This window comes from Delphinus delphis, chromosome 18 (assembly GCF_949987515.2).
Source record: "Delphinus delphis chromosome 18, mDelDel1.2, whole genome shotgun sequence".
Classification (NCBI taxonomy): Eukaryota; Metazoa; Chordata; class Mammalia; order Artiodactyla; family Delphinidae; genus Delphinus; species Delphinus delphis.
This window is the reverse complement of record NC_082700.1, coordinates 14053891-14064609: the sequence shown is the minus strand read 5'-3', so window position 1 is coordinate 14064609 and position 10719 is coordinate 14053891. Positions and strand designations below refer to the sequence as shown.

Below are 10719 nucleotides of genomic sequence, written 5' to 3'. Positions count from 1 at the left end.
GACACTATATATAGGATAACTTCCAAGCAATAGAACTGCTGAGTCAAAGCAATATGCGTTTTGCACTTTATTGGATATTTTCAAGTTGACCTCCATAAAGCTGTAACAATATACACTCAGAGCAGCAATGCATTCGTTCTGTTTCACATTTCCTCCACATGCAATGTCTCATCAAACTTTGATTTTGGTTACTTTGATATGCGAAAAATGTTCTCTTCTTAGAAGGATTTAAGTTGAAGCTTTCTTAGTTTGCTGAAGACTGGTCAAGATGTTTGCTGAAGACTGGTCAAGGTTTTTGCACAATTTTCTATGTAATTATTGACTTTTTCTTCCTGGCTTATAGTTCTGAGGACATTAAGGAAATAAGACTTTTGTTAGACATATGTATTGAAAGTTTTTTCTCAACTTTTGTCTTTTCTTTTTTAATATAGTCAGAGTTGTCAACCTTTGGGGACTTAGGAAGTATTATATAACATTGTTAATAATATATAAAAATTCACCCATGTTTTCTTATAGTACTTTTATAATTTTTCTTTTGCTTTTTTTAAAAAATTTTAATGCTAGATTCACCTGGAAATTTTGGAGTAAAAAAATGGACTTCTTTTTTCCAGAATGCTATGAAGAAGTTTAATTGGATATTGTGAGCTCCCCCCTCTTCACCGAACACCCATCAAAAAACAATCACAAAACACAAGTATGAGGGGACCCTTGATATCGATGAAATACAAATAGTTGATAATACAAATAGTTGATAGATGAAATACAATAGTTGAAAATAGATGAAATACAAATAGTTGATAACTTGTTAAAATGTTATGTGTCCGCTTGGCTGGGCCACAGTCCCCAAATACTTGGCCAAAAGGAATTTTGCTAACTGATTTGCAGATCTGAACTGCAACGTTGGTTCTTCCCTGGGTCTCAAGCCTGTTGGCACACCCTGCAGATTTGGGACTTGCTGGCTTCCATAATCATATGTGTGAATTCGAAAATTCGCATATAACTTATAGTCAGCCCTCTGTATACGGAGTTCCAGCATATCCACAGTACCCTCGGATTCAACCAACCAATGATGGGGTAGTACTGTAGTATTTACTATTGAAACAAATTCACATGTAGGTGGACCTGTGCAATTCAATCCGTGTTGTTCAAGGGATATATATATCATAGTTCTTAACATATAAAGGGCCTCAATAATGTTATTCCACCTCCAAACTTCCTACTTTCTTTTTAAGACACAGCTCAAATGTGAACTTTTATATTGTATCAGTCTATCCATTGAGCCTGCTAGAAGTAGATATAAGCTTAGATTACAGATAGGCTCAGAATTACTGGAGAACTTTTGCAAAGATATACAGGACTGTGAATAGAAGCCAACATCACCCAAGGTTTCATTTCTTCCCTAAATGGAATGTATATAGGAGCTTCACAGTAAACTGGAAAAACAGCTTTGCCTTTTTTAGATGACAACCAGAACTTTAAGAAAGTACTTTATCTTGGTTCATCTAAAAGAAAGGCTTTCATGTCGTTGGCTTGCTGCCACTCTATACAGGTGTGGGACAACTATATTGTGGAGGTTTCAGGGGAGGGTGGTAGGCAGAATAATGGTCCCCCAAAGATGTCCATGCCCTAATCCCTGGAAATTTCATATACATTACCCCACAGGGCAAAAGGGACTTTGCAAATGAGATGAAGTTTACAGATCTTAAAATATATTATCCTAGATTATCAGGTGGGCCCAATGTAATCACGTGGGCTTTTAAAAGTGGAAGAGGGAGGCAGAAGTGGCAAAGATGCACCAGAGGAAGAGGAAGGAGAAAAGATGCGGAAGCAGGGGAAGGACTTGACCTGTGTTTGCTGGCGGCTTTGACCATGGAGCAAAGGGACCATGAAGTTGGGAAATTAGGCGGCCCTACTTGCCGGGGTTGCTCCAGCCCACAACCAGTTAAGAAACAGGGACCTGGCATGTGGCCCTGCTGACATCTTAATTTCAGTGCAGTGAGATCCATGCAGGAAGCCCTGAGTCCCACTGCTCTGGGACTTCTGCCTACCGAACTGTGAGATAATAAATGGCTGTTGTCTTAAGCTGTGGTAAGTTATTATGGCAGCAAGAGAAGATGAGTACAGAGTACAGGGGCTCAGAGGTGGTTCACCTGGTGCCCGACTGGCATACGGATGCTTCAGCTCGCGGCACAGGCACCTGGTACAATTAGCTGTTGATGGGCTATCAGGGTTTGTTTCAACTGCAAGGTAGGGATCAGAAATCAAAGCAGCATATGCCCGAACACCCAAAAAAAGGGTGGGTTGGGGCCACTTCGATGAAAAGGCAGCAGTACAAATGCAGCCTTACGGTACTTCACTAACAAAGACTCCTTGACCCGGTGCAGTTGGGAGGTCTCTCTCATCCTTTTACGCTCTGTTCTGCAGCCATTCAGTCATTGAGCAACCAAACCACATATTGAGAGCTGCCAAGCGTTGTCACATGGACACTTGTACATATCGTGTTGTATCTATAAGTATTTATTTTCACGCCCATTTCCAGCTCCAGCTCGCAGCACATTGCTGGCACAGAGTGGGCCTTTATAACTGACAATAGACAAACGGATTTCAATAATTAATTCATCCTACTTAATAACTGGAAGTGAATGTAATTATTTCGATCCAAAGTAAAATAATCTCATGTCTTTCCTCCCTGAAGTATTGTACAGTGATAGACTTTTCACTGTGACCTCTCATCCTAGAATACAACAGCTAATCACAGGCTTCTTGGTGAAAGAAATACATTCAGATTATTAGACTCATATAATCATTGTTTTGAACATCCTTTGATTTTCATTTCTCTTATCTTTTTATTATTATAACCTCAGTTCTTTAATCCTGTTTGGGAAGTTCAATATAAAATAGACAGAGAAGCCTGTCACTTTCCCGGTTTACTAATATCACAGGCCTAAGGATGAAATTTAAAACTCTTATGTTCATATTCCAGCTGTTCTGTTCTGGCAACAGATTTCTTTTTAATTGTACATTCCTGGAGGAAACTGTCAGCTACAGTTGCCTGTCTCGCATGGCGTACACGTGTTGCTGTTTTAAATCTAACAACTTCGTCTCTTCTAGACAATCACCTGTTATCCTGACCTGGTTCAATCAGGCTTGTGAGTGAAAAGCAAATCATCGGAAAAGCAGTGCTAGTTCTTTAGTTCTTGCATTGTCAGCTCTAAATATTTGATAATTTCTGCAGTAAAACACTTCAATCTTCCTTTGACTTTCTCATTCTTACCACATTCAGTAGCCGCAGACATCTTGACCAAGTTGTCATACGCCTCTTTGAAGTTAGAAGTGTGGAAATAAAGACCAACCAAATGAGAAAAGCAAAGCTTATTTATTCAGAGCTTGCTACAAAGGAGTCAGCCGTCATTACTTGCATTTGGCAGGTACTCAAAAGCAGGCAGAGGAGTGGAAAAGCTTTACTGTGGACTGAAAGGAAGGTTCAGGTATGTCCTGAGTGGGCGCTGTTGTCATGGGGAAGCCGTAGGCGGGTTAACAGAAGCAGGACATTCTATGTGATTGCATATTGGCTTTCTCTAGTTGGTCTGAAGTTGGAAGTGGGAACAAAAGTTAGAAAAACTCAATTACTAATTAGGTCTTGGCCCTTTGGGGTTGAATGTTACAGAAGTTATTGTTCAGCTTCCTGGATTGTTACTGGTGATGGCAGTCGGGCCTCCTGTAAGTCTTACGCGTAGCAGGCTGGCTTCCTGGGCTGTTGATTGTAGATAAGGGGGCTGGTTTCTGGGGCAGGTTCTGGGTCAGAGTTCTTTTTTTACATACGACCCAGCCATAGTCCATTTGCATATTCGGTTTCTCAAATGTAACTCTGTGCTTTTGCGAATATGGTCCTGGTGCTACATTCTACACTAAGCGTAAGTCCAAAGCTTACCTCCAAAGAATATTCCTTTGTTAAAGTTTTGGACACATGGCTTAAGAAAAGATGTGACGCTTGAGATATATATTAAAACCAAATTGTACATAAGCCTAAATTTGGGTGGATAATCACCCCTGATCCAAAGAGTTCCTTTATTAGGGGAGAGAGTTAAAGTTTATAATTTTTGGGTAATTTTCTCTCTGAGACATTTAGATGGGCATCTGAAGAAGCACAAGACAATCTCTCTTCAGGACTCTGAACATCAGTGGGCATTGAGGTCCTCTGAACATTTACACTTGCAATTTTTAGCCCTTATAAATCGTTTTCATGAATGTAGAGGGAGACGAAATACAGTAATGGAAACAGGTTTATCATAAAACAAAGGTTGTTTCTATTCTTACAAAAGGCATTGTAATTTGATCTTCATTCCACTGTGTGCTAACTGTTTCCTCCTCATCAGATACTAGGTCAAGCCTGGACCACTAGTTCCATAACTATTAAGTACCTATTATCTTAATCCAGGCAAGAACTCGGGGAAAGATGAAAAAAAAAAGATCATGTAGAAAAGCATTTGAGGTCCTCTGATGAAGGATAAGCTACAAACCATTATTTCCCACCTAAGTCTTTCCAGCCCCTTTGCTTCGATGTAAACTCAGATTATTTTTTCCATTTGACAAAAAGGTGCAATGAAGGATTAGTCAGGCAATGACAGGAGGATGGAGTCTCCAAATGGACTTCAAGGAGTATTCTAATAGATTCAATTGACTGTACTCACAGAGCTTTGAAAACTGCCGCATCCCTGCCCGATTCACCAGTGGAACCTCTATTTTACAATATCACATAGCTTGCCCTGAAAAACACCTTCCTGTGTTCTCAAAGTCTGCAAAGTTTCCCTCACTTATTCTTTTTCAAAAAGCCAGTTCTTCTGCCTGTAAGTTTAGTGGATCACTCTGCATCGTTTTCATCCGTTATAGAAGAGCTTTCAGAGGCAATTTGGGAGAACAAGATCGCTTTGGAATTGGATTTTCGGGGAATATTTTCATATCACGGCTACCAATTTTTTCCCTATGGAGTGATACAGAGCACTTTGAAAATCTTTCATAAGTGCAAACCCCATTCAAAGTTTTTTTCTATTTCAAATCATTTAAGGTGGAAGGACCTATTATATACATGAACTAAGGAACGTGTGATTAAACATCATCATTTCTCAATCCTTTTGAGTTTCTGGGCGGCATGCCTCCATGATTTGTGAAGTTAGGCCAGAACAATTCTGCCTCAATAAAGCAATACTTTTATCCAACACTTACTGTCTCTGTGACCACCCTTCCCTCCCCCCACGCAAGGAAATCTTAATCATAATAAGAATGAGTTTGGGAGGGGAACTACTCCTTAGCAAATGAATGTGATTTATTCCAGAGAGCCCTAGCACACCTTGTACTGTAAGTAACCACACAGGGCATCTGGATGAATGTGGAGTTAGTCATCTTTCTGCAAGCCATGCAGAGCAAAGGCTCTCGTTCTGTCTGGAAGAAAACAGAATAGAAAGTTCTCAACCAGATGCTGTGTTGGTGACAATTTGTGAAGTGCAAAGTTTTCCCACAACACAATTTCTCACCATTGGTTCACCATTTAAAACTGGGGCATTTGGGACTAACCTGGTGGTGCAGTGGTTAAGAATCCGCCTGCCAATGCAGGGGACACGGGTTCGAGCCCTGGTCCGGGAAGATCCCACATGCCACGGAGCAACCAAACTGTGTGCCACAACTACTGAAGCCCATGTGCCTGGAGCCCGTGCTCCACCACAAGAGAAGCCACGGCAATGAGAAGCACACACACCGCAGCAAAGAGTAGCCTCCACTCGTGGCAACTAGAGAAAGCCCATGTGCAGCAGTGAAGACCCAACGCAGCCAAAAAAATAAATTAATTAATTAATTGAAAACAAAACGAAACCAAAAACTGGGGCATTTGAAAGACTTCTGGAGTAATTAAAGGTACGTTTCTCACCAACGTGACTGGTAATTATTCAGAGTCAAACATCTGATAAAAAGAATCAGTGAGTTTGGAAAGGCAATTCTAATTATATTCTGCAGCCAACTGTCTGTTTCTATACTGGTACTTAGTGATTTTTTGTTTGTTTTTTTGTTTTGTTTTAGTTCTTATTTCATCCTAAATTGTATTTCATTTAGTTACAGGATTGTCCTTCTCATTTGATATTTTTATTGAGGCAAAAGAACTTTTTAGGTGTTATATTATGGGATATATCTTTGTATCTGGACTTCATGCTGAACTTCTCCAAAGCTATCTCTCTTTTTTTTTTTTTTTTTTGCGGTACGCGGGCCTCTCACTGTTGTGGCCTCTCCCGTTGCGGAGCACAGGCTCCGGACGCGCAGGCTCAGCGGCCATGGCTCACGGGGCCCAGCCGCTCCGTGGCATGTGGGATCTTCCTGGACCGGGGCACGAACCTGTGTCCCCTGCATCGGCAGGCGGACTCTCAACCACTGCGCCACCAGGGAAGCCCACCCAAGCTATCTCTTGATGGGGGAAATTTATTATTTACAACTGTCCCCAAAAATGAACCAAAACTTAGTAAACATGTTTCACAAATTGGCTCAGAATTGAAGAAAGACCATCTAAATGTCCACAGCATATAGCTGAGAACACTTGCCCATGGTGTGACACAGGAACACAGGAAATGCCTGCCCCCTGGTTATCTTTGGATCAGTTTAGACGTACTTCCTTCTGATTATGCAGGAAACTGTCTATACTTATATTCTGCTTGCAGATTCAAGATAAGATATAAATTTTATAAGATATAAAATATCAATTTAAGATATAAATTTGGCAAGAAGAACAATGCAGAGTTTTCTTGGGAAAAGATTGTGTTAAAAGCATTCACACCACTGAAACAGTCTAATTACTGTGATTCACCAACAGGTGACCCAAATAATGGCCCTCGCATTTCAGGCTTCTGATACACTGAAGAGCCCAAAGTCAACTGAACTGAGCCATTACACCATTTTACTTAATATCTTTTATTGATTTATTAATTCATTCATCTGTTCATTCATTCATTCAGTAAATATTTATTAATGGCAGAGTATGACATGCTAGACCCTTTACATACATTATATCAAATCCTGAAGAATGTGTGTTATTATGCCCATTTTACAAATAAGGAAAGACCCTCCGAGAGATTAACTTTCCCAAAGGCACATAATTAAGCAAGTGATAGACCCATTGTTTGGAATGAAGATTGGCTTTCAAACTCTGAGATTTTTCCCATGACATCACTCTACTTCGTTATCAATATACTTCGTGCTCATAGAAAACATTTTCCCAAATCATGTTCCCTGAAACATGAATGCTATGAAATGTTAGCAGCCATTATTTAAAAAAAAGGGGTTCCATGGTCAAACACGTTTGTGATCATTGCTAGATACTCTTGTGCTCAGTTGTCTACTCTCCCCTTCCTTGTAAGAGAATCTTGCATCCCTGCCAATCACGGTGTGAGGCACAGTGCCTTCTGTCGGAGAAATAGATATCCCTTGCCCTACAGCCTTTGGGCTCAGCGTGTGGCATGTTTTGGCCAATGGAATATGAACTTCCAAGCAGAAGTTCTAAGATGCCTTGGAAGTTTCCACCAGCCTTCTTGCTGTCATATCTCCTACAAGAATAGCATGTTCTACGTCAGGGCTGTTCTTTCAGCCTGAGTCCTGGAATGAGTAGGCATGTGGATCAGAGCCATGATGACCTGCAACTAGTGACATGTATCATAAAAAATAGATCTTTGTTGTATTGCAAACTGCTGAAATTCAAGGGTTGTTTGTTACCGCAGCAACATCAACTAATGTAAAAATACTGTACGGGATATCCCCTTCGCAGATATTCAAAAAGAATTTGAGCATATTTTAGGTTCTTAGAAGTCCTACAGTAAAGAAAACATTGAGAAAACCTAGTGGATTAAACACACATATACTTACACCTGCTCTGTCATTAACTGCTGATAAAATGTCAGTTAGAGGGATTTTTAAAAAAGAAGCCACAAGGACAAAGAAAACAGGAAATAGGAAAGAAGTAAAGAGCAAACAAGAGATGGCATCAAAATACTGGAAGCTGTAAAGTAGAATGTGTATTAGTTGGGAACACACACACAGTTTAGCACAACAACACGAAGTTTCAAAGTTCAGGGAACAAAAAGTTCCTAAAAGCTTCTAGAGATGTGAAAAATAATAAAAATCGGGTCTCATGTAAAGGGTATTGGGTATGAGGAAAACTAAGATGAGATATGCCTGTTTTTGTTTAAGCCTGTAGAAGCACCTGATTTTTAAACATTGTGTTTTTGTTACTTGATAACAAGTGGAACTTCAATTTAAAAATAAAAAATTCCAACTAAGTGCGCTCACTTGTTTGACCACAGATCCACTTTCATGTTCTTGAAGAACAAATGGTCTGTGGATCTGGCTTTGAGAATAATCGCTCTGAGAGGTGGAAAAAACAAAAAAAAAGGAAAATTTTGCAGAGGAGTAAACATAACTATGTTCTCGAGTCTTTTGCGTACGCGCCAATAGTGCCAAATGGAAAAGGAAGTCATAATGAGTTCAAGTGCGCTGTCTGTGAAGCGCTTACACAGCCCCTACCCTTTGCACTGCTTGCAGTCAGGTCAGCAACTTTCTGTGGATTTCACAGGCAGGGGGCGGGGAAGCGGGGGAGTGAGCAGGTCTTTGTGAAATTTGATCTCATCCTAGCATATCAACAACTGGTCTTTGATGATGACATTCCAGATCCTCAAACCATCATCATTTATCAAGGAGATTGCCAAGATACATTCCTTCACTTTGGAATTTCTCTTGCCTTTGGAGTTCTCCATTGATTTGTGAAGACTCTTGTTTCTAAAATTTCTGAGGAGATACCCCATTTGAGTGGGTGTTATGAAATTACTGGGGGTGAGATAAACTTGATATTCCGAATATATCTAACCAATGCCATTCTCTCTTTGATCTATAACACTTTTATGACAATAGCCTAGTAGACTTTCGGAAAGTTCCATTGCACTGCTGCCTCATTTTGAACTTATTCTCAACTTTGATCTAAAGAGTTTTAAAAACCCTTTTCACACATACTCCTGTTAAGCCTGGTCTCATCAATTTTATATTTGGATTCAAGTTCCTGACCTTACATTTATCCACCCTAAATATAAAGTGTGGCCTAAGGGATCCTTTTTGGACCATATTCTGTCATTCAACACATATTTCACCTCTCACAGCTTCATGTCACCACCAATTTTATAAGCATCCTATTGCTTAAAATCATGAGCCAGATGAGGCCAAGGAAATCAATCGGTACATTTAGCAACAACTTGTGTTTTGTTTTTGACCACACCATGGGGTATGTGGGATCTTAGTGCCCCAACCAGGGATCGAACCTGCGTCCCCTACATTGGAAGCGTGGAGTCTTAACCACTGGAACACCAGGGAAGTCCCTAGCAACCACTGATAAATCAGTTTTGAATATACTCAGTTATAAACTTACCCAGCCCCAATTTCCCCAGCATGTCCACTGGATGTCATGTCAAATGGCTTGCTGAATTCCAGAATCATCACATGTTTCACTTTCTGTTGTGCCGGTCTAGTAATCCTTTCAGAGAAAGAAAATGTAATAATTTTATACAACATTTTAAATTAACACATGCTGGCTTGGCGATCACCATTTCTTCTTCTGAAGATTGCCTCACAGATCATTATTTCTAAGACATTAATTTTACAATTTTCCTCAAGATTGCTATTAAGAGCAAAATAATCTACTTTCTTCTTTGGGAAAATTAAAACCATATGTGGTCATGTGCTTTGAGCATTTCTTCTCTTCCCCATAGTTCTCCAAAAAACACTGATGATGTTTCATGCATCTTTTAAAAAGTGATCTCAGTACTCCAAGGACCAAGGCGATGCCATCAATCCTATCCCTTTCGCTACAGTCAGGGACAAATTTTGTCCTGCCTTTTCTAGCTGGATGACTCCTGTTGAACGAATAACACTTTCAGGCACACATAAATCATGACTTAGTTTTCCCTCTGAAAAGCTCTCCTGAATAACAAAGGGCAGTCTTAATTTAGAAAGATCTCTTTTCTTTTCTGAGGGCCATACCATCAATTCGTGATGTCTTCTAAACACTTAGAGATCTCTTACGAATAAACATAAATCACTGTATTTTCTGGGAGGGAGGAATGTTAATATCCACTTTCCATGTAAATACAATCCTAAGGGCATCGATGGCACGCCTGGAAAGAAAGTGTTGTTTAATTTGTTGTTGGCAGTACGAAGTGGCCTCCTGGCAGGCCTTGGGTTCCTAGTTCAGATGGAATAATTGAGCCTAGTCCTTGCTTTGAAGGGATCGCCTGGCGTCAGGCTGGCTGCATTCTGCATTTTCATTTGAAAGTGAGACTTGCTTAACCCTTTCCACCTTGTCAGTCACTGAGTTCCGTGTTGTCTTACCTCAAATTAGAAGAGTAGGCAGAGAATCACAAGACCTCCATTGGTTCGGGCGTTCAGTTTTGACAAGATCCCAGTAGCAGGCTGATAGCTGTTCAAAAGGGGTGGACTTAGCTGTTCTATCAGAGAGGCAACAAGTCCAGAAGACTAAAGGTCATCTCCAAGTGGAGGCTACATTCCTTGGCCAGAGACTCAAATCATCAAAATCACTAGCTGCAAAGATCTGTAGCTCAAGGGAATCATTAGTTGTGAGGTCCCCAGTGCACCAGAATGTGTCCACGTGCGGTTTTCTGCTATCAGGAGAATCTGCTGTGGCAC

General features: G+C 40.3%; 1 long non-coding RNA gene across 1 annotated transcript; it reads right to left on the bottom strand.

The window, feature by feature from the left end:
• Positions 1 to 215: 215 nt before the first annotated feature.
• LOC132413663 (uncharacterized) lies at positions 216 to 10502 on the bottom strand. The gene is made up of 3 exons (XR_009516783.1): positions 10405 to 10502; positions 9446 to 9550; positions 216 to 345 (listed from the first exon to the last, which is right to left on the bottom strand). It is a non-coding gene; the product is annotated as an uncharacterized lncRNA (long non-coding RNA).
• Between the last annotated feature and the right edge of the window lie 217 nt (positions 10503 to 10719).